The 26219-nt window shown below is 41.3% G+C and overlaps 1 protein-coding gene across 3 annotated transcripts in view; it reads right to left on the reverse strand.

The window, feature by feature from the left end:
• Positions 1-26219, reverse strand: part of GOSR2 (golgi SNAP receptor complex member 2) — a 440089-nt gene that overhangs the window by 165085 nt on the left and 248785 nt on the right. The gene's annotated exons all lie outside the window — the stretch shown is intronic.

Raw genomic sequence — 26219 nt, forward strand, 5'->3', positions numbered from 1 at the left:
GTCATTGAAGAAGAGACAGCATCCGAAGCAGGAATCCAAGACTCTGGTATTCAGGCCGGCTGAGGGCTACCTGCAGGCAGATAACCCAAATGTAATGACTGCAAGTGAAATACGAAGAACATCCTTGTAAAACCAATAATATTGTGCATTCTCAGAGTATGCAACCCAAACATGTGAAGTGAAAAGTTCTTAGAGGACAGTTTTTTTAGAACTAGGCTGAATACAAAGGACAGTGACATGTATGATTCTTTTGAGACTAACAAATAGCCTGTTGAATAGGGGGTATGATAGCTCAGAAGTCTCTGTTGCACAGAATGATGCAATTCTGTTGAGAGATACTCGGACCAGACCTTATTTTGAGGAGCGGGTAGAACAGTCCACCTCTTCTAGTTTGTCACATATTCAACCCACACGTATGAGTCTTGCTTATTCGAAGGACTCAGGTTCTATCTGTGAGATAGTCAATAGACATTGGAAGGTTCTAGCCTCAGATGAAAAATTTAGGGGGTTGCTAGGTGTGTCTCCCCTTCTTTCTGCTTTAAGAATCGTCCATCTATTAAGAAGATGCTGTGTTATAAATCCTTGACCTAGCAGAATAGGAAAGTTGTGAGCGACAGAATAAGCACATACCCATGTCGTCACTGCAATGTATATAAATACAGTAATAATGATGATCAGTTTATACATCCAGATACAGGACGAGTGTTTAATGTCAAACTTTATGCTGATTGTGGTAGCCAAAATGTGGCTTATAGTGCCTCTTTTGAGGTTTGCAAATGTTTCTATGTTGGCAAAACCAACCGGCCCTTAAGAAACAGGATTAGAGAGCATCTCTATAGTATAAATAGAAGTGATGAGAGGAATGCATTGTCAAAACATGCAACAGCTGCAGGATGCAATCAGTGGTTTAAATTCATGGTTCTAGAGACTTAGAGGGGGCGATGTACGGACACAAACAGAATGTGTTGAAATCAAATGGATGCATTTATTCTGAGCTACTGATGGGAAGGGGTAAATGATGTTGTTCCTATTAAGCCACTATTGAGGTCACGTGACCTAAAACACTGAATTATAAATGCTGCTTGTTATGTGTGTTTCAGTTGGATCTGATGAAGAACCTAGAGGGTATGAAAGTGCTCATACTTGGTTTTTTTTTAAAGTTTTATTCCATGTTTATTATTTGTGTTTTATTAAATGGACTTTGTTTTATGTCTCTCTGCCTACCAGTTTTCTTTTTTTGATACAATTTTTGCCTTTTCACTGGTTGCTCTTTTTGCTTTGGATTACCTATTTCGGATTTGCCTATAGATGATGGGTTTAGCACAATTTAAGTGGTGTCTGAGAAGGAATGTTGGGCTGTGGTCACGAAGGCTGTCTGATAGACAGCCAGTTAAGTATAAGTGAGGGTCTTTACTAATATCCAGTCAAGAGTAGTACGTTTGTTAGAGTTTTAATTTATCGCAGTAGGTGACTGTATTAGTTGGGAGAAACCATGAAGGTTTCAGTGGTGGGCTGGGTGACTGTTACTACAAAATAGCCAGCTGGTATCAAAATCATCTAGGATTACGGTTTCCTGGGGTAGGGAATGGTTAGCCCAGTTCAGGAGGTTTTCCAGAGGTGGGCTGTTTTGGCCAGGTGGGAAAGTAGCATCCTATGATGTTGACTATTTTATTTGGGTTTAGTTTGAGGATGGCATATAGGATTTCTTCATTTTCAATGTGGGGGGCAGATGATTATGAATCTGGATGTTAAGGTGGTGTTTAAACATTAGAGTCACACCATCCCCTTTCTTAGATAGTCTATTTCATGCATGCATTCACTCACTCTTTCTCTCTCCGATCTCTCACACACACACTCTCTTCAGATTTCACACATCTCTCTGATGTCTCACACACTTTCATACATGTTTTCACTCACTCTCTCTCTCCGATCTCTCATACGCTCTCTTCAGTTTTCATACATCTCTCCAACCTCTCACACACGGTCGTGTCTGCTTTCATACATGCAATCACTCTCTCGCTCTCTCTCTATTCAGTTCATTCAATTCCAATCCACTCAGTGTGCTACTGAAAACCGTACCACGTGCTATGCTTTCTATCAGAAATATAAGTTTAAATATTACTCCAGCCAGGCTTTTAAATAGTGTATTTCAATATTAAAATCAAATCAATACAGTATTTATGGTATGGTATACCATATGGTACAGTATTTGTCAGATCCATTTTTAACAGTTACTCTCAAGCAGCCAGAAGATACACTTATCTGGCATCTACCAATCCCCATGGGTGCCGGTTAACTGAGAGTTTACTGTATTTTAGTGTGATTTTTTTTTTCCCTTTTGCAGGCCAGTCTGAATATCCCGAAGTTGCTGAACGGAAGGCTGGTCTGCTTGCTGCCATTCAGTGAAATATTCCAGTTGGTTTTGCTACATTTGAAGCTTTTTACTGGTCCTGGTATTCTGTTACTAGAGTTTGCTTTGTGAGAGGAAGTAGCTTGCTGGTGTTCTGCATGTCTCACTAACTATAGGAACAAAGGAGATTAAACAGATTAGCTGTATAGCTTTTTTGTTTTGCATTTTTTTAAATGACAGTTTCTTTCCTGCCTGTGCACTGTATAACAGTGGTGCACTGTGCATTCAACACTTTCAGTCCAGTAGAAATAACCTAGTATATAGAGCTAGTGTTTCTATATCAACCGCTTCATACAGCAATCACTCTGCTCAGTGTTCATCTTAGCTCTTTCTGGTATAAATAAGCAGAGTTATATGTTGCACTTTAAGACAATTAAAAAAGAAGGAAAGATGTCCAGGATAAAGGTTTTACATCAGCAAACTGATTTTGTGACTCAGCATCTCACCATAAAGAGAAATACATCACAACATGTAAAGATAAAAATACAGTTGAGGCAATGATATGAATCAGAGTTGCATTCCATCATGGGTAGACAGTGTCTTAAAGAAGAATGCTACCACTTTGATAAAATGAGTAAACTATTAGTTTCTCTATATGTTACGACACCCATGCAAATGGAAATTAGGCACATGACTGCTGAATCATACACCAATGCACTGTATGAGCACATACACAAGTGCATGGAACGACCCATACCAAACAAAAAAAGGAAGTCAATCTGGTGGTCCCTCACCATAAACAAACTCTACAACAGAAGGAAAAAAACTGTTGCAGAAAAGGGTGAAGTCCCAATACTGGAAAAACTCCTTTGTTAGCCTCAGCAACTGAGATCCATCACCAAATCACAAGGCATTCTATAGTTATGTGAAGAATCTACATGGCAATACTCAGATCTGCTTTGAGTTACAGCACAATGGCAATACATATACAGACCCAACTAATATTGCCAAAATATTGGCTGACAGGTTCAGTGCGAACTTTACCCCCTTTTCACCCCCCTAAAGGGCCTATCACAATACCGGAGGAATGCCAAGTCCCTATTATCATGGCTACACAGGTAAAAAAGTACAGTTGCGTACACTTACCATAAATGTAGATGTTAGAGTGTATTCACTGTTGCAGTCATTACATTTGGGTAATCTGCTGGCAGATTGCCGTCAGTCGGCCTGATTAACAAAGTCTTGGGTCCTGTGTCAGATGCTGTCCCTTCTTCCATGAGGTCAGGTCGTCAGGGGTATAAAACATGCAGTCGACGCCACTACATCAGTTTTTCTTGTCCCAGATGTCAGGTGCCCCCCAAATGGAGAGTAACATATATAAATAATTTAAAACACAACAATATACCTCCAAACAAAAGCAAATACACCAAAAAGGTTTTTAAGTGTAGTAAAAGAAAGGAGAGGCACAGTAAGAGAAAAAACAGGGGGCTGGAGAGAGGGTAATTAGGACTGCAACAGTGAATACACTCGAACATCTACATTTATGGTAAGTGTACACAACTGTACTATATTCTTCGTGTTTCACTGTTGCAGTTATTACATTTGGGTAGATTCCCAAAGCTATGGTTGGGAAGGATGGATTTATACAGCATTAGGACCAGCTATAAGGCCCTGCAAAACAGCAGTGGCAAAGCCTGCTCTGGATTTAGAGAAGATTGGTAAATGATAGTGCTTGGTGAAAGTATGAACTGAACTCCAGGTAGCAGCTTCTAGAATATCCCTGGTAGGAGCACCTCTGAGAAAGGCTGCAGAAGTAGATGCAGCCCTTGTGGAGTGGGATCTGATCCCCTGTGGGATAGGTTTTCCATGGTGCTTATAGCAGAAATGAATACAATGACTTATCCATTTGGAAATGGTTTGCTTTGAAATAGCCTTTCCCTCTGTCTCTGCAGCAAATGCTACCAGCAGTTGCTCAGATTTTCTTCGAGATTTAGTCCTGTCCAAGTAAAACCTAAGTTGTCTGTGTACATCCAATGAATGCAGAATCCAGTCCCCCTTGTTCTGTGGATTGGGAAAGAAAGTTGGCAAATGAATGGACTGATTAAGAGCCACACTGGATACCACCTTGGGAATGAAGGATGGATTGGTCCTGAGTGACACCCTGTCCGCATGAAAGATGATGAAAGGCTCCACTGCCATAAGGGCCTGTAATTCAAACATCCTTCTAGCCGAAGTGATTGCTAAAAGGAAGGCTGTTTTCCAGGAAAGAAATTTGAAGTCTGCAGTAGCAGCTGGCTTGAAAGGAGGGAGATTGAGTTTTTCCAATACAAAGTTAAGGTCCCAGGCAGGGGGTGGAGCTCTCCTGGGTGGCCTCAAGTTTTTGGCCCCTCTGAAAAACTGCTTTAGCAGAGGATGAGAGAAGAGGGGGGTTCTGCGTTGTAATAAACTGAAATGGCTGAGGCATGGATTTTTATGGAAGAAAAAAACAGGCCCTTGTGAAGCATCTCAGTTAAGTATTGCAAAATCTGAGGTAAATTGGGCACTGCTGTGCTCATCCCTTGAGATTGATTCCAGGCACAGAAACTTTTCCATTTGTCAGCATAAGATTTTCTAGTACTAGGTCTTCTCGCCTCCAAAATGACATCCATCACTAGTTTGCTGAGGGATGCTAAGGGTGAATTTGGGTGATTAGCCAAGCTGCAAGATTCAATGTTTGGAGCCGAGGGTGCAGAATTTGGTTGTTCTGCTGAGACAGTAAGGAAGGTGTCTGAGGCAGGTGCCATGGAGAAATATGTGACAGACTGCGTAGGAGTGGGTATCAGTGTTGGCGATGCCAGTCTGAAGCAATCAAAATCATTTTTGGTTTGTCCTGTTTGACTTTTAATAGAACTTTGGAGAGCAGAAGCAGAGGGGGAAAGGCATAGACTGATAGGTTTTCTCAGCTGAAGGACAGAGCATCCACTTTCCAGACTGTTTTGTGAGGATTTCTTGTGCAAAATTTGTCCAACTGATACATCTTTTTGCCTCACCCCAGAACTATGTCTGGGCTCCCCCATTTGTGTGTCAACATGTTGAAAATCCATGGTTCCATTTTCCATTCGTTTGGGTTCATGAAATTTCTGCTTAGTTCATATCTGCCAAAATATTCAGCTTTCCTGGCAGGAATTGAGCTTGTAGTTGCACTTGATAGCTCAAGGCCATGTTCCACAGTACCACGGCTAGTCTGCAGAGGGGGTAGCAATGTGTACCCCCCTGCTTGTTTATGTACCACATAACTGTAGTGTTGTCCGTCTTTATTATTTGTCGTGGATGAAGGCAGTCTTTGAAGGCTGTCAGAGCATTCTGTACAGCTAGCATTTCTTTTTGATTAATATGAAGGTGCATTTGTTTTGGGCTCCATTTGCCCTGAATGCACTTCCCTGCCAGATGAGCCCCCCATGCATAGTCTGATGCATCTGTGGTTAGAGTCTGGGCAGCTGGGGGTGGTGTGAATGGCAGTCCCTTGTTTTGGTCTCAGGCCTCTGCCCACCATAGGAACTCTAGTTGCAGGCAAGGTATGATAGGAATAATTGTTTCCAGGCTGTGACAATGTTGACTCCACAAACTTTTTAAGTACCACTGAAGTTTCCTCATATGCAGTCTTGCATATGGAATTAGAAGAATGCAGGAGGCCATGAACCCCAAGGCTTGCAGTATTTGTCTTGCAGATAGCATGGTTTTTGTGGCCACCTGTATGAAGTAAGTTACTAAATGAATTTGCTTTTCTGGCATAAGGAAAGCCATCTGGGCAGTTGTATTCAAGCTTGCACCCAGGAATGTAATTTTTTGAGAGGGTACCAGTTGTGATTTCTTTTCGCTTATGGTGTACCCCAGACAAGTTAGAACCCTATTTATAAACGCCAGATGTTTTAGAAAAATGGCCTTGTTTTCTGCCTGAATTAGACAATCGTCCAGATATGGGTATATTTGAATATTTCTTTGCCTGCAAAATGCAATTATTGGAGCCAGGCACTTTGTAAATACCCTGGGCGCAGTAGATAAGCCAAAGGGCAGTGCAAAGAACTGATAATGCAAGTAGCCTGCTTTGAAGCGGAGGTATCTTCTGCAAGATTCCCTGATTGGGAAATGCAGATAAATCTAGAGTTGCCAACCAGGCATCTTTGCCTAGCAGAGGAAGTAACTGGTGAAGAGTCAGCATCTTGAATTTTGGAACGTCCAGAAAGGTGTTTAGAGTAGACAGGTCCAGAATTGGATGCCATGATTTATCTTTTCTGGGTACCAGGAAAAGTCTGGAAGAGAAACCTTGTCCGTTTTCCTCTTCTGGTACCGGTTGAATTGCCCCCATGTTTAAGAGGGAAAGTACTTGTTTCCGAGCCTCTGCCCACTGATTTGGGAGCAGGTCTGGCCATCCGTTTGGAGTTGGCAACGTGTGGAAATTAAATCTGTATCCCTGGGACACTACATTTAAAACCTATTTGTTCTGGGTTATAAGTTGCCAGTTTTTTGCATGAAGAGCCAGTTTTCCCCCCAAAGGGGCGGCTAAGAGGTAAGTGTTTGGTAATTTTAAAGGAAAGTCATTGAGACTGTTTACCATAGGGAGGTGTCTGGTGTCTTGCTGTTTCCAGATTTGGAAGTGGAGGCACCCCATTGCTTAGTTCTGAAACTCCCTTGGGACTGAAACCTTGCACTTTTGGAATGTCTGGGTTTGGCTTGAGTGGCTCTGGAAGGAACTGGAAAGGACCAGTTCTTAGTAGGCCAGTGCCTACTAAATCTTGGAGGTTGTACCTGTAAGAAATATTTCACAGTTTGCATAGACTTAGTTTTATCTTCCATCTTTTTTAGAACTTCTTCAGCCTTATTACCAAACAGACGGTCCTGCTGCAAAGGAGCATTCAACAATTTTGCTTTAACATGATCAGGCAGAGATTGCTCCTTAAGCCAAGCATGCCTTCTAAGCACAGACCCAGTAGCAGCAGCCCTGCAAGAGGCCTCCAAAGAATCAAAACCACATTGCAAAGTATGTTTCCCATCTTGTTCAGTTGAATGCAGTAAATCCTGTAATTCCTTATTTTCCACACAGTCAGAAATCATCATCATTTTCTGTTTAAGCAGTCCCATGATATGCTGTTGGTATTTTAGCATAAGGAATTAACAGTTTAAAGCCCTGATTTCCAAGGTTGCAGAAGTAGAACCCTTTTTACCCCATCTATCCAGTGCCCTGGAGTCTCTATCAGAAGGGGTAGGATTTTTATCAGTGGAAGCCTTAATGCCCTTGGGTCCCTGAGAAATGGTTTCAGGGTCCGCAACATGATTTTTGAAAAGGAATTTGTGGGAGTCTGGAACCCTGTAGTATCTGTCTGGCTTACAAGGGGCCGGAGGCAGGGAATCAGGGGCCATGCTGGATACTGAAAACACATCAACAATGTCTAGTACAGGAGGTATAGCCAAAGGCCTATGCTGAGGAAGAAGAAGGAAATCCCTAAGCCTCTTTTTGGATTCAGAAAAATCCTGACTTTCCCAGTGGAAATGCTCCCTTAAGGTATGTAAAGTTTCCCCAAAAGAGAAATCCTCAGGGGGGAGGCAGAAGGAATGGAATCCTCTGCATTAGAGTCCTCATAAGTAGGAATGGATAAATCCTGTTCATAAGAACAGTCAGAAGAAAGAAATAGAGTCCTGTTCAGAAGATTAATAGTCAAGTTCAGCCCTAGGCCTCTTGGAAGGGGGGGGGGGGTTGACTACCCCTGATTAGAGTAATTAAATCTTCAGCCATTTTGATCATTTGTTTTTTTAGGCATAGCGGCCTGAACATGTGGTCTAGGCGTCAGTTTTTTAGACATAGATCGAGATTTTGGTCTTAATATTGAAGGTGGTGTCGGTTTAAAATACAAATCTGCAGGCCTGAATACACCCTCAGAAGCCGGTGCCTGCATAGCGGCTCCAGACCCATCCAAGGTAGAGACATCCGCGGGTTCCATAGGTGAAGCAACCCGCGGCATAACGGACTCAGAATGGGTCTCAGTAGAGGCAGTTTAGGACAAGCGTCATTGGCAGTTTTGGACCTCAATGGCCTGTCTCTGTCTTTTTCTTTGCATTTTTTCGGTATTCTGGGAGTTGGATGGTTAACCAAAGTCATTCCTGGATAATTAAATCGCGAACCAAAATATTTAGAAGCAAAAATGTACCGACAATGGATAGTGCGCTGATTAAATAAAGCACAAAACTGACAGCAAGGTACGTCGTGGTCAGGGCCTAGGCAAGGAATACAGTACAAATGGAAATCCTTATGAGGTATTTGCTTCCCACAAGTAATGCAATTATTAACTTTTAGTGACATTGGTAAGGAGCAAGAAAAAGTTTCCCCAGTGGGGTACTTAGTTATTTAGTTGAAGACCGGTTCTGAAACTCGAAAACGAAAATTTCAGGAGTCGGCCGACCAGCACTTACAAACTGCTTCTGCTTTGAGCACCGCGTGGCAAGAAAGACTGATGTAATGGCATCAGCTGCATGTTTTACACCCCTGACGACCTGATGTCATGGAAGAAGGGACAGCATCTGACGCAGGACCCAAGACTTTGTTAATCAGGCCGACTGAGGGCAACCTGCCAGCAGATTACCCAAATGTAATGACTGCAACAGTGAAACACGAAGAACATCCGCACTGTCCAAAGCCAAGAATACAGCTTCCATGAGACCTGATAATATCCCTGGCTGTGTTCTACATGAATTACAAAGTGAACTAGCACCACACCTGAGTACCCAGTTCAATCACAGCCTCATTTCTGGCTTTGTTCCTACCGAATGGCACACTGCTACGGTCATCCCACTTCACAAAGGGGGAGCGACTACAGACCCTGGGAACTACCACCCCATTAGCCTGACGAGTTTGATATGGAAGGCTATGGAACACATCATCATGGACCTTACAAATAAGGGCACAGGGAATCTCCAACTCTGAACACCACACAGTATGGGTTTGTGAAAGGTAGATCATGCCTGCTCAACCTGATAGACTTCTTTGAGTCTGTCACCAGAGCTGTGGATGAGGGTAACGTAATTCACACAGCCTACCTAGATCTTGCCAAGGCCTTTGACACCATCCCTCACTCAGGAATCATAGATAAACTCACTAAACTAGGCATAAACTCCTATGTAATAAGATGGGTTGCCAACTGGCTCACTGATAGAACCCATACTGTGAGAGTAGTGGACTCCAAATCTGACTACCGACCAAATACAAGTGGTGTCCCACAGGGATCGGTCCTAGGTCCTCTCCTGTTTGGCATCTACTTCTCTGAAGTTCAAGCCAACACAAAGAGACTCTGGCTGACCAAGTTCGCAGATTATAGCAAACTGGGAGCCATTACTGATTCTCCAACTGATGTAGACATTCTACAAAAAGGTCACCAGTGACTGCTTCCAGAACCATGGCCTTAAGCTCAATGCCAAAAAGTGCATCGTCATTCCCTTTGGGAAAAATTTGGTGCCCATGAACTACCACATAGGCGGTAATCCACTACACTGAAGGTTTGATAAGAGACCTGGGAACACAGGTTGACAGCAACCTCTCTTTTGATAACCACATTGCCACTGTAGTCAGAAAGTCCTTCCATGTGGCACATCTCATTACAAAAGGTTTCTCATCCAGGAAGAAAGAGGTCATAATACCTCTCTACTCATCCCTCATTAGACCTATTATAGAATACAATGCCCATGTACCTCACTAGACAACTACAACAACTGGAAAGGACACAAAAATACCTCACTAAGAGGATCTTAGGCCTTAGACACATGCCCTATATGGACAGACTCAAAAACCTCCAGTTAAACTCTGTCTCTTATCGCCTACGTAGAGGCGATCTCTGCTTGACCTACAAAGCCATGTCTGACCCAGAGCTGCTAGATATGCTAAACCCAAAGAAATCCCAATCCCACCATGTCATACACTCCAGGGACCTTAACCTCATTACCACAATAAACAGAACATGCTGGAGGGACAGGTTCCTAACCCAGAGACTTCCCATACTCTGGAACAAACTTCCCATTCACGTCAGGCAGAACACTTCACTGGCCCTCTAAGAGAAATCTTGACGAGTGGGTGGGCAATAGGAAGCTCACCCCAGGGATCACTTCAGTAGCCTTGCCTGACAGGGGCACTGGGAACTAACTTTGGGCGGCATGATGCTAGGGAATCTTCTTGGGCTAGGCTTATATAGGCTCCAGGGCCGTTAGCCTAGTACACACCTATGAACCTATTACCTTACAGATCTCTAATCCACAGGGTGTCTTAATTGGAGAACAGGACACCATTCATAGCATTATATTTTTTACAAATTAAAACATGCTAAGAACTGGACAATGTATTAACGATTGGCTGTATCAACCCCTAGAGCTAAACTTCAGCTCGATTCCCCATATACCGCCTTATAGGAGATTAAAAGGGCTACAAAGTCTTTAAAAAAAATAAAACCATGAGACTTAATAGATTTGTTGCAGGGGTTAAAAAACTGTGCAGATTTTTTTCTTATTTATAATACTAATCATCACAATATTTGACTATAATACAGTGGAAAATATTACTCTGGTCAAGATAAACTTGATTTATCAGGAAGAGAAAGATGGAACAAACCTGAACATTATAGATATATACCTTTGATTACAGAATTACAGCATACACTAAAAACAAAAAGCTGCTTGGACAGCATGACAAAAAAACGTGATTCCTGTACTGTTTGAGTTTCCCCCCATGCAGCCTTGCTAGATGCAAAAATATTTCCAAGCTACTATCCACTATATAGAGAACCAATACTGCTACTTGTATACATGTAATTAAACTTGATTCTTCCAAAGCTATTAATAAATAGGAGTTTATTACACAAGCTTTGACATTCTATTAATGTCCTCTACCTTTAAGTTAGAATATTCAAAATGTATATGCTTCCAGTTATGCAAATATTGAAATATACAATAATCTTTCTGTAAGATTTGCCATTAATTCAGAGGTGTAACAAGGGTGCTCACTTTCAACACTGTTTGCACTTGCCATTAACCCTTTACTACATAAACTGTAATTTGCCATTTTAGGAGTAATCGTTAATATATAAAAAACATGCACTATCTGCCCACACTGCTGATATATTTCTAATGTCAGGTGACTATAAGGAAGACATTAATAACAGATTCTTTATGATGTTCATACAATAGTGGGTTATGTACTTCTGACAAATCAGAAATATCTCAGTTATACACTGACCCACAGGGCAGTCAGAGTCTTATGAATCTAATTGCAGTAGCTGACACCTTTTAGATTCCTGAGAATGATAAACTCATCTTGGTATAAACAGACTGCTGTTGAATCCTGTAACACGTTTCTTAAAGCTGAATCTAAATGAAATACTCTGAATAAAACAGAGTCAAAAACAGTAATCTAGGTACTGCAGTCTATGCCAATGACCCTATTCTATTTAGTATTTGTTACCCCCTCCACCCATACCTACCTGACACATTAATTTGAAACAAGTTATCTATAAATTCCTTCAGACAGTTTATTCTCCCAGAATCCCAAGAGCTGTTTCTGTTCACCCCCCCCCCCCGACTCAAGGATAAATCATCAGTCCTATGACAAATAAGTCAAGATGATTACAAAAAGTATCATAGCTAAAAAAATCTATGACTCTATTGATGTCAGTGTCACAATCACCAGAGTTTAAACTTGCAAAATAATATTTGCCTTTTAAAGACTCGGTTCTTCCTATGTTTAAGTATGTTACTACAGCTCAGGACCAGTAAATAATATCCAACTTTTTTTCCTATAATGACGTATATACTTCCTGGTTAGGGCATGTAACATTGGTCTGAATATCAGAATCAAAAAATTCTCATACTTGATTTGGTTGCTAATCTTTAGTTTTAAACTTTTTCTATAACACTGATGGGGATAAATGGACTTGAGATACTAGAGGCAAGATGAAGCAGATTTTGCCTGTATACAAACTCTTCCACAACCAGATGCCCAACATTTTATACCCTGTGGAAATGAAACAGAAGACAGTCTGCCACATATTTTTTTCTATGGATACGTGGATTAAAGCTTTGAAAAACACAAGTAAGGTTCATGAAGCTATTTGAAATGCAACAATCCAACATAAAATAATGAACAGAATTCACCAGTCTCCTTACAGGCTTTTCTTAACGAATGTTAGACACAATGTTAAATGATGGCACTGTTGATACAGTGCTGGTGGGCATGCCCTCAAACTACTGTGTACTACTAACACATTAGTTGGCAAGTACATTAACACAGGCAAGTATTCTCTTTTTCTTAAGAGCATACACACTAGATTCTTTCAACAAGATACTAATATTAAAATTGTTTCAGCTTTAATCATGACTAAGCAATTCCATTTTTCAGCCAATTTGTAGTCCATCCTTAAAAACTGAAATGTAAAATAAAATAATAAATAAATACCTATAACTGTATTGTCAATTATTACATGGTGGGTTCTTTATTATATTTATTCTCACCAAGCAACTAATTGTAAAGTCTGATCTTAGGATTTCTGTTGTGATACAGGTACATGATAAGCTCTCTTTTGTTTCCTTGTATTTTTCTTTCTCATCTATCCTTAGTCCATCTCCTTTTTTGCGTATATATTTTAATGTCTGGGATTAAGAGATTTTAAGGTGTTTTACACAATGTATTTATTTCATACATGATTTAATAAATCAACATTAAAATAAAAAACATGGTAGACCTTTGCATGGTTAAATGGACTACAAATTGGCTGAAAAATGGAATCAACATTTAAAGAGTCAGGTGCCACTTCAGAAAAATAACTAGTGGAGTAGCACAAGGTTCAGTGCTGGGACCCCTCCATTTTGGCATGCACATTTTGACCTCCAAACCATGAACTCAGGCCTATGGCTAATCACATTCGCTGATGACTAATGAATTTGGCTTTATTTTCACTCTCCCAGATGCCAGCCACATTGTTACAGCAAAAGCTAATCCTTACAAGCCAATGGTGCACAGAAAAAGTCCTAAACTAAATCCAAGAGTGCAGCTCTGTCATGTTTGGTCATTATCTCTCATCTACAACTTACAAGACCGTCAGGAGTCAGGGATATTGGCACCTGGCTAAATGACTCCCCCTACCAACAGTGAGGAAATTCTTTTATCTAGCCCAACTAATTTCTAAAGACATCTCACAAAAAAGTTATCATCACTCTGTAACCAGCCCTAATTATGCCAGTTACAGAGTACAATGCCTCTTCTGGCATGTACCTATCAAGACATATTATGCAGCTAGAATTAAAAGGATTATTTTTCTAAAGACCCTTGGCCCTACCATGCATTTTTGTCTCTTATGGGCATCCGAGGGAAGAGCTGGGTCTTGCATTCCATGCCAGTGACCCTATTCAACTCAAACTCTTGTGCCGCCATAAGATAAACAGCTCCACAAATGCTCAGACTAAGAATCTAAACCTCCACCTACCCATAAAAACCTGGGAGGGATAGCTTTATTATCTAGAAATTATTCCATCTGTGGAATAAGCTGCCTTTACATGTTAAAAAACGTGAAACCCACACATTTTAAGTAGAACATAGTTGAATGGATGGGGATCTATCAAATCATCCCTGGCTGGACAAGTTTTGTCCTCCTAAAATGGGAGGTGCATCTTTATGGAGGATACTGGCAAGATGCAAACTGTTGCTCGTCTTGTAATACTTATGGTCCCTATGATCCTATATTTAAGAAAATAAAGCCTTACATGATTTAGCTTCCAACTGTCATTCTGTAAATATCCAACTATCAGATAATCAGAATATTGGCTAGAAGGTGTCCTTTAGTTTTATTATTTAAATAGAACAGCTATTTGCAACAATATTAAAAGAAAATGAAAGGATAAAAGAAAGTTATGTACTTACCATAACAACACAGCCATGTTGCCCGTTTCTTTTCAGTTCAACCTGTGGGTTATCAGATCCAATCAGATCCAACTTAGATCAGAGACTGGTCAGTTCCAAAAGACATCGGCCCCAACGCTCTGCCTCCTCCACCCATAACATCCTGCTCCCTCACTTCTTACCCTAGATCCAGTCGCCTTTCTCAACATACTCCATTATTAAGACATAAATACTCCAGTCCCATGATCAAGGACACCAAGATGGAATAGAGACACTTAAGCAGCTAGGCTGCCCAATGCCTTGGACAAAATACTTCACAGGAGGGGGATAGGAGAGATGGTAAAATCATGCTTTCTGTTTCCATTTGGTTCAGCCATTGTGTTACATAACTTCTGTATCTAATACTGGCTTTTCTGTCCAGCTTTAACCAGTGGGCAGAGTCTCCAGCCATGTGTCATCCCAAGGAGGCCCAAGGAAAGAACATTTTTTATTATTTTATTTATTTATTTATTTGTTAATTTTAGATAACTATTGCCGACTAATTTTGATACACTACCAGAACTACTTTACTAAAATAGACAATCTTTTAACAGAAAAACACAAGGGAATACAGAGAAACAAACACAGAAGAAATCACACTTAAGTGAAGAAAAAAAGAAACAGATCAAAAGAAGATCAAGATAGACAAGAGATTTAAAATTCAGAACAGATCAAATTCACATCAGAGTTAAATTCAAAGTGAGTAAAGTTAAAAAGAAAAGATGTGGTCAAATTAAGAGTAAAAGGTGCGTGAGAAAGAGAATGTTAAAGTGTAAAAGAGTATAATTTAGAAATCTAGTAAAAAGCAAAAAAAAAAAAGAAGAGAAAGAAGAGAGGAAAAAAAGCTAGTAAGGAGAAAAAAAAAGGAAAAAAGTTTAGGGAGAAAAAAAAAAGAGTGTTAGAAGGTAAAAGGAAAAGTTGTAAAAAGAAAAAGAAAAGGGATAAGAGGAAAAAGTTAGTGTGGGTAAAGCAGTGAGGGTTAGGGGTTGGAGGTTAAAGAAAGGGGAGGAGGGAGGATTAGAGGAGGTAAGAATGGGAGAGGAAAAAGAGGAGGTAAAGGGGTTAAGAGTAGTAGAAAGAATAAGAGTACAGAGAGTTAGGAAAAAGAAGAGAGGCAGAGAAAGAAGTGGATGGGTAGGTCTGTTTTTAAAGATTTAGTTTATGTTTGTTTTTTTTTTGCAGTGGCAGAGCCAGTGGATTTGTAGGTGGTTTTTATCTGTTTTTTATTAGGTAGGGAATGTTATTTAGGAGGTCAGTTCAGTGGGAAGTTTATTTGAGTATGAACCGATAGTGTTTGCAAATAGGAATCACCTGATTAGTTGAAGGTCTATAGGGAAGAAGCTGTAATGTGTTTGTTTATGATCTTATATCTTTGGAGTCTGGGTAGTATTTTTGGACATTATTTAGTATTGGGTTGGTTGTTATGGAGTTTTTGGTTTGAAGGTTTGTAGTGTTTGTTGAAGTTTAAAAAGTTTTTTGAGCCATTTAGTGAGTGGTCTTAAGTTCAGACTATGGTGTGGAAGGGTAAATTCTGTTTCAGAGCATTCAAGTTAGATAAGTTGAAGCAGGACAAGTAAGATGTAGAGACAAAGTGAGTGAAGAAGAGGGGAGGGGAGGTTAGGGTAGGTAGAGAGTTAGTGAGATAGGGGGCACCAATCTATAGGAGGTTTTTCTTATTAACAGTTAAGTTTTTTATGAGTGTTAATTTTTTTTTTATAGTTGGTAGGTTATCTAGATAGCAGTGGTGGTTAGAGATGGTGTATGGGAGAGTTTGGCAGTGTTGTCAGGTTGGTTATAGAAAGAGAGGGGGTTGTTATAGAGTAAGGGAAAAAGTATTAGTTTGGTTTTTTGGGATAGGGGAGGAGGATATTTTGAAAAAATTTTTTTTGCAGATATGTTGAAACTACTTAGGTGAGTGGTGAAGACTTCTGGGGTGGGTGGAGTGGAGTTCTGGGGAGTAGAATCATCATCAGTATATGATGTGTATGTGGTAGTAGGAGTTGGAGGATTGATTGATGGAAAGAGAAAAAGAGAAATGGGAGGGGATGGGTAGGAGTGGGACACCAAGAGGGGGTGGGAGTGGAGGTGGAGTGGGACCTGTGGACAGGGATAGATGGCTGTCCCATAGTACAGCTTGAAATTGGAAGTTAGAAGGCTAAGAGAGAAGTTGAAAAAGAAGAGTCCAGCGAAGAGATTGAGGGTTATCAAGGAGAAGTTGATGGTTGAAATGCCTAGAGCCTTCTGAGGAGAAAGAGTTATTATTAGATTTTTTATTATTATTATTTTTATTATATTTAGGGTTAGAGCAGAAGTATGGAAGAGTAGTAGTGCTGTGGTCTGTGGGTCTGAAGCCATGAGAGTCTTTAAGCAGGTTGTTAGGTTTAGTTTAGGGAGATAGTTGGTGGTGAATACACGATATCCATTATTTTGATAGATAGGAGTATAATAGGGATTCAATATGGTAGAATAGTTTCCACCTTAGAGTTTGTGGAGTTTGTGGAGATTGGAGATTTGGATGGGATTATGGTGGATTGAATTTTGTTTCTGTTCTATTTATTGGAGATTTTAGCAGGTGCTATTTCTTTTTGAAGGGAATTCAGTCAAAGGAACAGGGAACAGGGTGGGTGTGGGGTTTTTTAGTTTTAGTAGTAGTTGTAGTATATAGTATATAGGAGAGGGTTTTTGTTTGTAGTTTAGTGTATAGGTATTGGGGGGGATGGGAGGGGTGGAGAGGAGAAGTGTAGAGAGTGAGCAAGCAGTTTGGAGTTTGAAGTTAAAAGAAGAAATTGTGTTGTTGTTGATGTCTGTGTTGTTTGTGTTAGCTAGCTGGGTGTTTTGGTAGGTGTGGTATTTTGTGGGGTGGAGAAGTTTATTAATTTTGACCAATTTTTTTTTTTTTTTTTGTTTTTTTTGTGTTATTGTTTTTAGTTTTTTTTATTTAGGATGACACAAGTTTTTTTTTTTTTTTGATGTTTTGAGAAGGTGATGGTGGTGGGGTGGGGTTTTTTTAGTCCTCCATATTGACCATGATTTTTCTCTCATTCTCATAGTTTGTTTAGTAGTAGCAGAGAGCCAAGGAGCTGCTTTGGATCTGATTTTAACTAGTCGGGATGGTGCATGTTGGTTTAGAATTTGTAAGAAGGTATTCTGCAACATAATGAAACCAAAGGAGGCCCTGGACCTTGACTGCATATCCAGCTTGTAAAGGGCCACAAAAAAGTGTGTGCACTCATCCAAGTAGCTGCAGCACAAATATCATGAATAGAAACTCTCGAGAAAAGGCTTCAGAAGTAGCCTTCATAGGTTCGTCCTATGCTAACTGTCCTTGTGGGACATTTAAGCCTAGACAATTTCCATTGGTGAGAATCAAACCCTGTGCCTCATCTGTAAGGCAAATATCTCAACTGCTATTCTAGTCCCCAATTCCGAGATGAATTCAAGTACTTGGCATGGGAATACAACCCACAGTCTTCTGTACCAAAGGAGTGTGTGCCACCTGTTGAGGTTCTGAGATGTTCTTGTAGAATGAACTTTCAGCTTATGAGGTAGGACTTCTCTCTCAAATGATACCCAAAGGAAATGCAGTTAGATAGCCATTTAGATAAAGTTGACTTTGACACTGGTCAGCCCATCTGGGCCTTAGAAAAGGAAACAAACAGTTGGTCAGACTTCATGAAAGTCTTCGCCCTGTCCAAATAGAATCTCAGCTGTCTACAAACATCAAGACAATGCAGCAAATATTGTCCCTTATTAGTAAAATCCGGGAAGAACACAGACAAATGAATGGCTTAATTCAAACTAGTCTCAGAAGCCACCTTAGGGAAAAAAAATATGTCTAGTTTTAAGAGAGACCCTGTGACTGTGAACAAACGGATACGGAGCAAGGAAAAGTCTACAGCTCTGACACACGTTTGGTCAAGGTTACAGCAACCATGAAAAGTCTTCCAAGATTGCAACTTCAAGGAGACAATGCCAGTAGGTTCAAAAGGGAGGCCAGTGAGAATGTGAGCATGCAGGAGGAACAGGAGCCTGAAAAGGAGGTTGTACTAAGAACGTTCCCTTAACAAAAGCCTTAGAAATCTTTAGAGCAGCTATAGGTGTATTACATTTGCCAGTATGAAAGTTGAAAATAATGGCTAACCGAACCTTAACAGCAGAATAGCTTGACCCAGACTGAAACAGGTCATCAAGGAAATCAATAATGTCATCAGAAGGAACTGAAAAAGCATCCAAACCTTTAGAACACGCCAAATACAGGGAGGCACTTCCATTTATTAGCACAGATCTTCCATGTAGATGGCTTCTGAGAGAATAAAATGTGAAGCATTTTACCAGAAAGCTTGGGATTTCTGCTCATCAAGGAAATTAGAAAAAACATACTTTGAGGATGGGCAGGAAAATTCCCATTGCATGAGACATCAGATCCTGTATGGGATTCAGCACCCAGGGATGGCATCTAAGAACAGGCCACAAGAAAGGGAACCACACTTGTCATGGCCAAAAGGGATCCTCACAAAAGTCTCCCCACACAATTAGTCCACCCTCACCTTGCTGGCATGGAAGACAAACCACCAATACATCTAACTAACATCAGTGCTGCTTTGGGGGGAAACAACTCCCAAGACTCTAAAAGGTCTTGGGCCTCTACTTCCACAGTTCCTGCACTTGGCAATGAAATGAAAGAAATAGGACTGGCTCGGGGACAATCTTCACAAGACACTAAGAAATGAGGAAGGACTCCCACCCCTCCAACAGCTATAGAAAGACAATGCCACAAAGCACCCACAATATCAGGACTTTCAGGAACAGAAGCGGCCAGTGAGAAGGGAGATTATCATGGACTAACTCTCATGTTCACAAGTCCAATGATAAACAAGCATGTCTGTCAGCCACAAAGTCCAAGACTCCCAAAGGGGAAGGCTCTCCACCAGGAATGTAAGCAGACTTCCTAAGGATGCCACCAGATTAGCTAGAGTTGGCTCTCAATTTTTCATGTCACCAGGAGCAAACTTCAGGACACTGTTCTGAAACCTGAAGTACAGCTCAACTCCCGGTAACAGATGTCCATGAGACTCCAGAAACCTGCAAAAAGCTGACCATAGAGGTGCAAGACATAATTTCATTTCTAGAAGGGCATCTACCTGAACCAAGTTGAAGGCTTTTTGCAAACTCATGAGCACTTCCTAGACCCAGCCAGCAGTCTAGGACAAAAGAACCTTCCACATTGCATTAAAGCAGCAACAGCTTTCATCCTGAAACAGGGCTAACTCCCAAAGCTGAACAATGACTGCAGGCTGAATCCATCCCCCCTCTGGCAAGAAGGGTATGATGGCAAGGGTCAACAGTATCCCTGAACTACTGATGAGGCATGGAGTAAGATGCAGGAGAGGATTCCTCATAACAAAAAGAAAAAGGAGATATCTCCCTACCTCTCCTCCCAAGAGAGGAGCACAAAACCCAGGAATCTGAAAAAAGGAGAGTAAGAGCAAGAGAGAGAGAGACAAACAGACAGCAGCAAGCCCTCAAGAAAAGTACAGTTGTACACTTACCATAAATGTAGATGTTCGAATGTATTCAATGTTGCAGTCATTACATTTGGGTAATATGCTGGCAGGTTGCCCTCAGTCGGCCTGATTAACAAAGTCTTGGGTCCTGCGTCGGTTGCTGTCCCTTCTTCCATGAAGGCAGGTCGTCAGGGGTATAAAACATGCAGCCGATGCCATTACATCAGTTTTTCTTGCCCCAGATGTCAGGTGCCCCCCTAATGGGAAGCAATTAAACATAAAGTTACAATGATATATCTCCAACAATAAAGCAAATACACCAAAAAGCTTTTAAGCATAGTAAAGGAAAGTAGAAGTATAACCAAAAGAAGTCAGGGGGCTGGAGGGAGGGTAACCAGGACTGCAACAGTGAATACACTCGAACATCTACATTTATGGTAAGTGTACACAACTGTACTATGTTCTTCGTGTGTCACTGTTGCAGTCATTACATTTGGGTAGATTCCCAAAGCTATGGTTGGGAGGAGGAGTTTATACAGCATTAGGGCCAGCTATAAGGCCCTGCAAGACAGCAGTGGCAAAGCCAGCTCTGGATTTAGAGAAAATTGGTAAATGATAATGCTTGGTGAAAGTATGTAGAGAGCTCCAGGTAGCAGCTTCTAGGATGTCCCTGGTAGGAACACCTCTGAGAAAGGCTGCAGAAGTAAATACAGTCTTGGTAGAGTGAGATCTGATCCCCTGGGGGATAGGCATTCCATGGTGCTTATAGCAGAAATGAATGCAATGGCTTATCCATTTAGAAATGGTTTGTTTTGAAATAGCCCTCCCCTCTGCCCCTGCAGCAAATGCTACCAGCAGTTGTTCAGATTTTCTTCGAGATTTAGTTCTGTCCAAGTAAAATCTAAGTTGTCTGTGCACATCCAAGGAATGTAAAATCCGTTCCACTTTGTTCTGTGTATTGGGAAAGAAGGTTGGCAAATGAATGGACTGAGCCACAATGGAAACCACCTTGGGCATGAAGGATGGATTGGTCCTGAGAGATACCCTGTCCGCATGAAAGATGATGAAAGGCTCCACTGCCATTAGGGCCTGTAATTCAGATATCCTTCTAGCTGAAGTGATTGCTAAAAGGAAGGCTGTTTTCCAAGAAAGAAATTTTAAGTCTGCAGTAGCAGCTGGCTCGAAAGGAGGTAGACTGAGTTTCTCCACAACAAAGTTAAGGTCCCAGGCAGGGGTAGGAGCTCTCCTGGGTGGTCTCAAGTTTTTTGCCCCTCTGAGATACTGCTTGAGCAAAGGATGAGAGAAGAGGGGTGGTTCTGTGTTATAATGAGCTGAAATAGAAGAGACGTGGATTTTAATGGAGGAAAAAGACAAGCCCTTGTGAAGCATCACAGTTAAGTATTGCAAAATCTGAGGTAAATTGGGCGCTGCTGTGCTCATCCTTAAAGATTGGTTCCAGGCACAGAATCTTTTCCATTTGTCAGCTTAAGATTTTCTAGTACTAGGTCTCCTCGCCTCCAAGATGACAACCATCACAGGTTTGTTGAGGGATGATAAGGGTGAATTTAAGTGATTAGCCAGGCTGCAAGGTTCAATGTTGGAAGCTGAGGGTGCAGAATTTGGTTCTCCTGCTGAGACAGCAGGGAAGGGGTCTGAAGCAGGTGCCATGGAGATATTTGGGACACACTGTGCAGGAGGGGGTACCAGTGTTGGCGTGGCCAGTCTGGAGAAATCAAAATCATCCTTGGTTTGTCCTGTTTGACTTTTAGTAGAACTTTGGAAAGCAGAGGCAGAGGGAGGTTTTTCCAGCTGAAGGACACAGCATCCACTTTCCAGGCTTGTTTGTGGGGAATCCTTGTGCAAAACTTGTCCAACTGGTAGTTCTGGGGGGAGGCAAATAAATCTATGTATGGGCTCCCCCATTCACTTGTCAACATGTTAAAAATCCGTGGTTCCAGTTTCCACTCTCGTGGGTCCATAAGGTTTCTGCTTAGTCCATCTGCCAGTGTATTCAATTTTCCTGGCAGGACTTGAGCTTGTAGGTGCACCTGGTAGTTCAAGGCTGTGTTCCACAATGCCATAGCTAGTCTGCAGAGGGTACAGGAATGTGTACCCCCCCACTTGTTTATGTACCACATAACCATGGTGTTGTCCGTTTTTACCATTAGTTGTCCTGAAAGGATGTAGTCCTTGAAGGCTGTCAGAGCATTCTGTACAGCTAACATTTCTTTTTGATAGATATGTAGGTGCATTTGATTTGGGTTCCATTTGCCCTGAATGCACTTCCCTGCCAGGTGAGCCTCCCATACATAGTCTAATGCATCTGTAGTTAGGGTTTGGGCGGCAGGGGGTAGTGTGAATGGTAGTCCCTTGTTTTAGTGGCAGGCCACTGCTCACCACAGGAACTCCAGGCATAGGCAAGGTATGATAGGAATCATTGTTTCCAGGCTATGACAATGTTGACTTCATAGACCTTTTAGATACCACTGTAGTTTCCTCATATGCAGTCTTGCATATGGAATTAGAAGAATGCAGGAGGCCATGAACCCCAAGGCTTGCAGTATTTGTCTTGCAGACAGCAGGGTTTTTGTGGCCACTTGTTTGAAGTTACCAAATTAATTTGCTTCTCTGGCGTGAGGAAAGCCATTTGGGCAGTTGTATTCAAGCTTGCACCCAGGAATGTAATCTGTTGACAGGGTACCAGCTATGATTTATTTTCGTTTATGGTGTACCCCAGACAAGTTAGAACCCTTTTTACAAACACCAGATGATTTAAAAGTATGCCCTGGTTTTCTGCCTGAATTAGACAATCGTCCAGGTATGGATATATTTGAATATTTCTTTGCCTGCAAAATGCAGAGAACTGATAATGCAAGTAGCCTGCTTTGAAGCGTAGGTGTCTTCTGCAAGATTCCTGATTGGGATGTGCAGGTATGCTTCTTTTAAATCTAGAGTTGCCAACCAGGCATCTTTGCCTAGTAATTGAGTCAGCATTTTGAATTTTGGAATCTCCAGAAAGGTGTTTAGAGTAGACAGATCCAGGATTGGATGCCATGATTTGTCTTTTCTGGGTACCAGAAAAACCCTGGAATAGAAACCCTGTCCCTTTTCCTCTTCTGGTACCAGTTGAATAGCCCCCATGCTTAAAAGGGAAAGTACTTGTTTTTGAGCCTCTACCCACTGATTTGGGGGCAGGTCTGGCCACCTGTTTGGTGTTGGCAATGTGTGGAAATTAAATCTGCATCCCTGGGATACTATATTTAAAACCCATTTGTCCTGGGTTATGAGTTCCCAGTTCTTTGCATGAAGAGCAATCCTTCTCCCCAAAGGGGCAGTCAAAAGATAAGTGCCTGGGAATTTTAAAAGAAAGTCATTGAGACTGTTTACCATAGGGGGGTGTCTTGTTATTTCCAGATTTGGAAGTGGAGGCCCCGCACCGCTTAGTTCTGAGAGTCCCCTGGGTCTGAAACCTGGGGTTTTTGCTGTGTTTGGGTTTGGCTTGGGAGGATCTGGAAGGGACTGGAAAGGACCAGTTCTTAGTAGGCCAGTGCCTACTAAATCTTGGAGGTTGCACTTGTAAAAAATCTTTAACAGTTTGCATAGATTTAGCTTTATCTTCCATCTTTTTAAGTACTTCTTCGACCTTATTGCCAAACAGGCGGTCCTGATTTAAAAGAGCATCCAACAATTTAGCTTTAACATGATCAGGCAAAGATTGCTCCTTAAGCCAAGCATGCCTTCTAAGCACAGACCCAGTAACAGCAGCCCTGCAAGAGGCCTCTAAAGAATCAAAACCATACTGCAAAGTATGTTTTCCAACTTGTTCAGCAGAATGCAATAAATCCTGTAAATCTTTATTTTCCACACAGTCAGAAATCAACATCATTTTCTGTTTAAGCAGTCTAACAATATGCTGTTGATATGTTAACATATGAAATTGGCAGTTTAAAGCTCTGATTGCCAAGGTTGCAGAAGTATAAATCTTTTTACCCCATCTATCCAGCGCCCTGGAGTCTCTATCAGAATAGGTAGGATTTTTAGCAGTAGAAGCCTTAATGTCCTTAGGCCCCTGAGAAATGGTCTCTGGATCTGCAACAGGATTTTTAAAAAGGAACTTGTGGGACTCAGGAACCCTGTAGTATCTGTCAGGTTTACTAGGAGCCGGAGGCAGGGAATCAGCGGCCAAACTGGATTCTGAGAACACATCAACAATGTCTAGTACAGGAGGTAGAGCCAAAGGCCTATGCTGAGGTAGAAGGAGGAAATCCCTAAGCTTCTTTTTTGAGTCAGAAAATTCCTGGCTTTCCCAGCGGAAATGCTCCATTAAAGTATACAAAGTTTTCCCAAAAGAAAAATCCTCAGGAGGAGAAGCAGAGGGAATGGAATCCTCTGCATCAGAATCCTCATAAGTAGGTATGGACAAATCCAGGTCATTAGAAGTCAGTAGAAACAGAATCCTGATCAGAAGATTCATAATCAAGTTCAGCCCTAGGCCTCTTGGGGGAGGGGGGGGGTGACTACCCCTGATTATAGTAATTAGATCTTCAGCCATTTTTATCATTTGTTTTTTAGGCATAGGGGCCTGAACATGTGGCCTGGGCGTCGTTTTTTTAGACATGGATCGAGATTTAGGCCTTAGTAATGAAGGTGGTGTCGATTTAATATACAAGTCTGTAGATCTGAATACACCCTCAGAATCCGGTGCCTGCACAGCGGCTCTGGACACATCCAAGGTAGAGACATCCATGGGTTCCATAGGTGAAGTATCTCGTGGCATACCGGACTCCGAATGGGTCTCAGTAGAGGCCTGCGAATCAGAAGTAGCGGGTATCAGGGGCTGTGAAAGCACCTCACTGAGTACCGGCAAACTGGCTTAGGAGAAGCGTCGTCGGCAGTTTTGAACCTCGGCGGCCTGCTTCTGTCTTTATCTTTGTGTTTTTTCGGAATCCTGGTAGTCGGATGGCTAACCAACGAGATTTCCGGATACTTAAACTGAGAACCGAAATATTTAGAGGCAAAAATGTACCGACAATGGATAGTGTGCTAATTAAATAAAGCACAAAACCGACAGCAAGGTACATCGTGGTCAGGGCCTAGGCAAGGAATACAGTACTAATGAAAATCTTTATGAGGTATTTGCTTTCCACAAGTAATGCAATTATTAACTTTTACTGACATCGGTAAGGAGCAAGAAAAAGTTTCCCCAACAGGGTACTTAGCTTTAAGTTGAAGACTTTGGTTCTGAAACTTGAAAACGAAAATTTCAGGAGTCGGCCGACCGACACTTGCGAACTGCTTCTGCTTCGGGCACTACACGGCTAGAAAGACTGATGTAATGGCGTCGGCTGCATGTTTTATACCCCTGATGATCTGACGTCATGGAAGAAGGGACAGCAACCGATGCAGGACCCAAGACTTTGCTAATCAGGCCGACTGAGGGCAACCTGCCAGCAGATTACCCAAATGTAATGACTGCAACAGTGAAACATGAAGAACATCTGTAAAACCTTAGCTCTGGAGTGGCGCACTCTTAGATATCAGTCTTACCTCAGACCCTAGTGTAGCTTCTGTACGTTTATGGGAATATCCTGTATACCTGATAACATTCAAATTTCTGCAACTAGGCATCAGCATTTAAAGCGAAACACCCCACATACTAGCTCTCCCCTTTCTTTTTAGTCATAAAATAAATACTTATGTTAAAATTATTTTAAATAAACTTTCTACTAAGCTGACTGTGGGATTTTTAAATCAAATAATATGTTGTACACATAAGCAAACAGTTCAGAAAATGCAACCCTTGAAGTATTTAATATCACAATCAACTTGAACTGTCCATACAATTATTTGGTTTCTTCAACTGTCTTCCAAATCTGGAAAACTTAATATGGCTACTCCTTCTGGATCACTGCTAATCATTCTTGGGACAGTTCTTGTTGGATTACAACTTTACTTGGAGATATAAGCTTAGGCACACATCCTCAGCTATTGATTATCACAGGACTCACAGTCTCTTTCTTAAGACAGTACTGCTTGTGAAAATTCTGGTCATACATTTCTAAACATGATACTTTTTTTTTAATGAGGACTGCTGTCAGATATGACCACATCAGGTATCCCCTGACTCATAAATATAGAGCTTAATACAATAACTACACCTGCATTTTCTGTGACTGTCAGTTTTAATACTTTAAGAACTTGGAATAATAACCCACAGGTAAATAACAAGGCTTTATTACAGTGAATCAAATTTATGTCCACTCTATTCCACTGATGAATCAGTACTGGATAAGCTAGCTTTGTCTTCCCTTGGTTTACTGTTGTTATTCTATGGAATACAGATGGTCCCACCGCTTTTCACTGCTGTTATGCCACACAATGCACACAGAACTGCTCTGCAACACTTGCGTTTTCTGACTCA

The sequence above is a fragment of the Protopterus annectens genome, chromosome 13.part0 (assembly GCF_019279795.1).
Source record: "Protopterus annectens isolate FY-2018-M chromosome 13.part0, PAN1.0, whole genome shotgun sequence".
Lineage (NCBI taxonomy): Eukaryota > Metazoa > Chordata > Ceratodontiformes > Protopteridae > Protopterus > Protopterus annectens.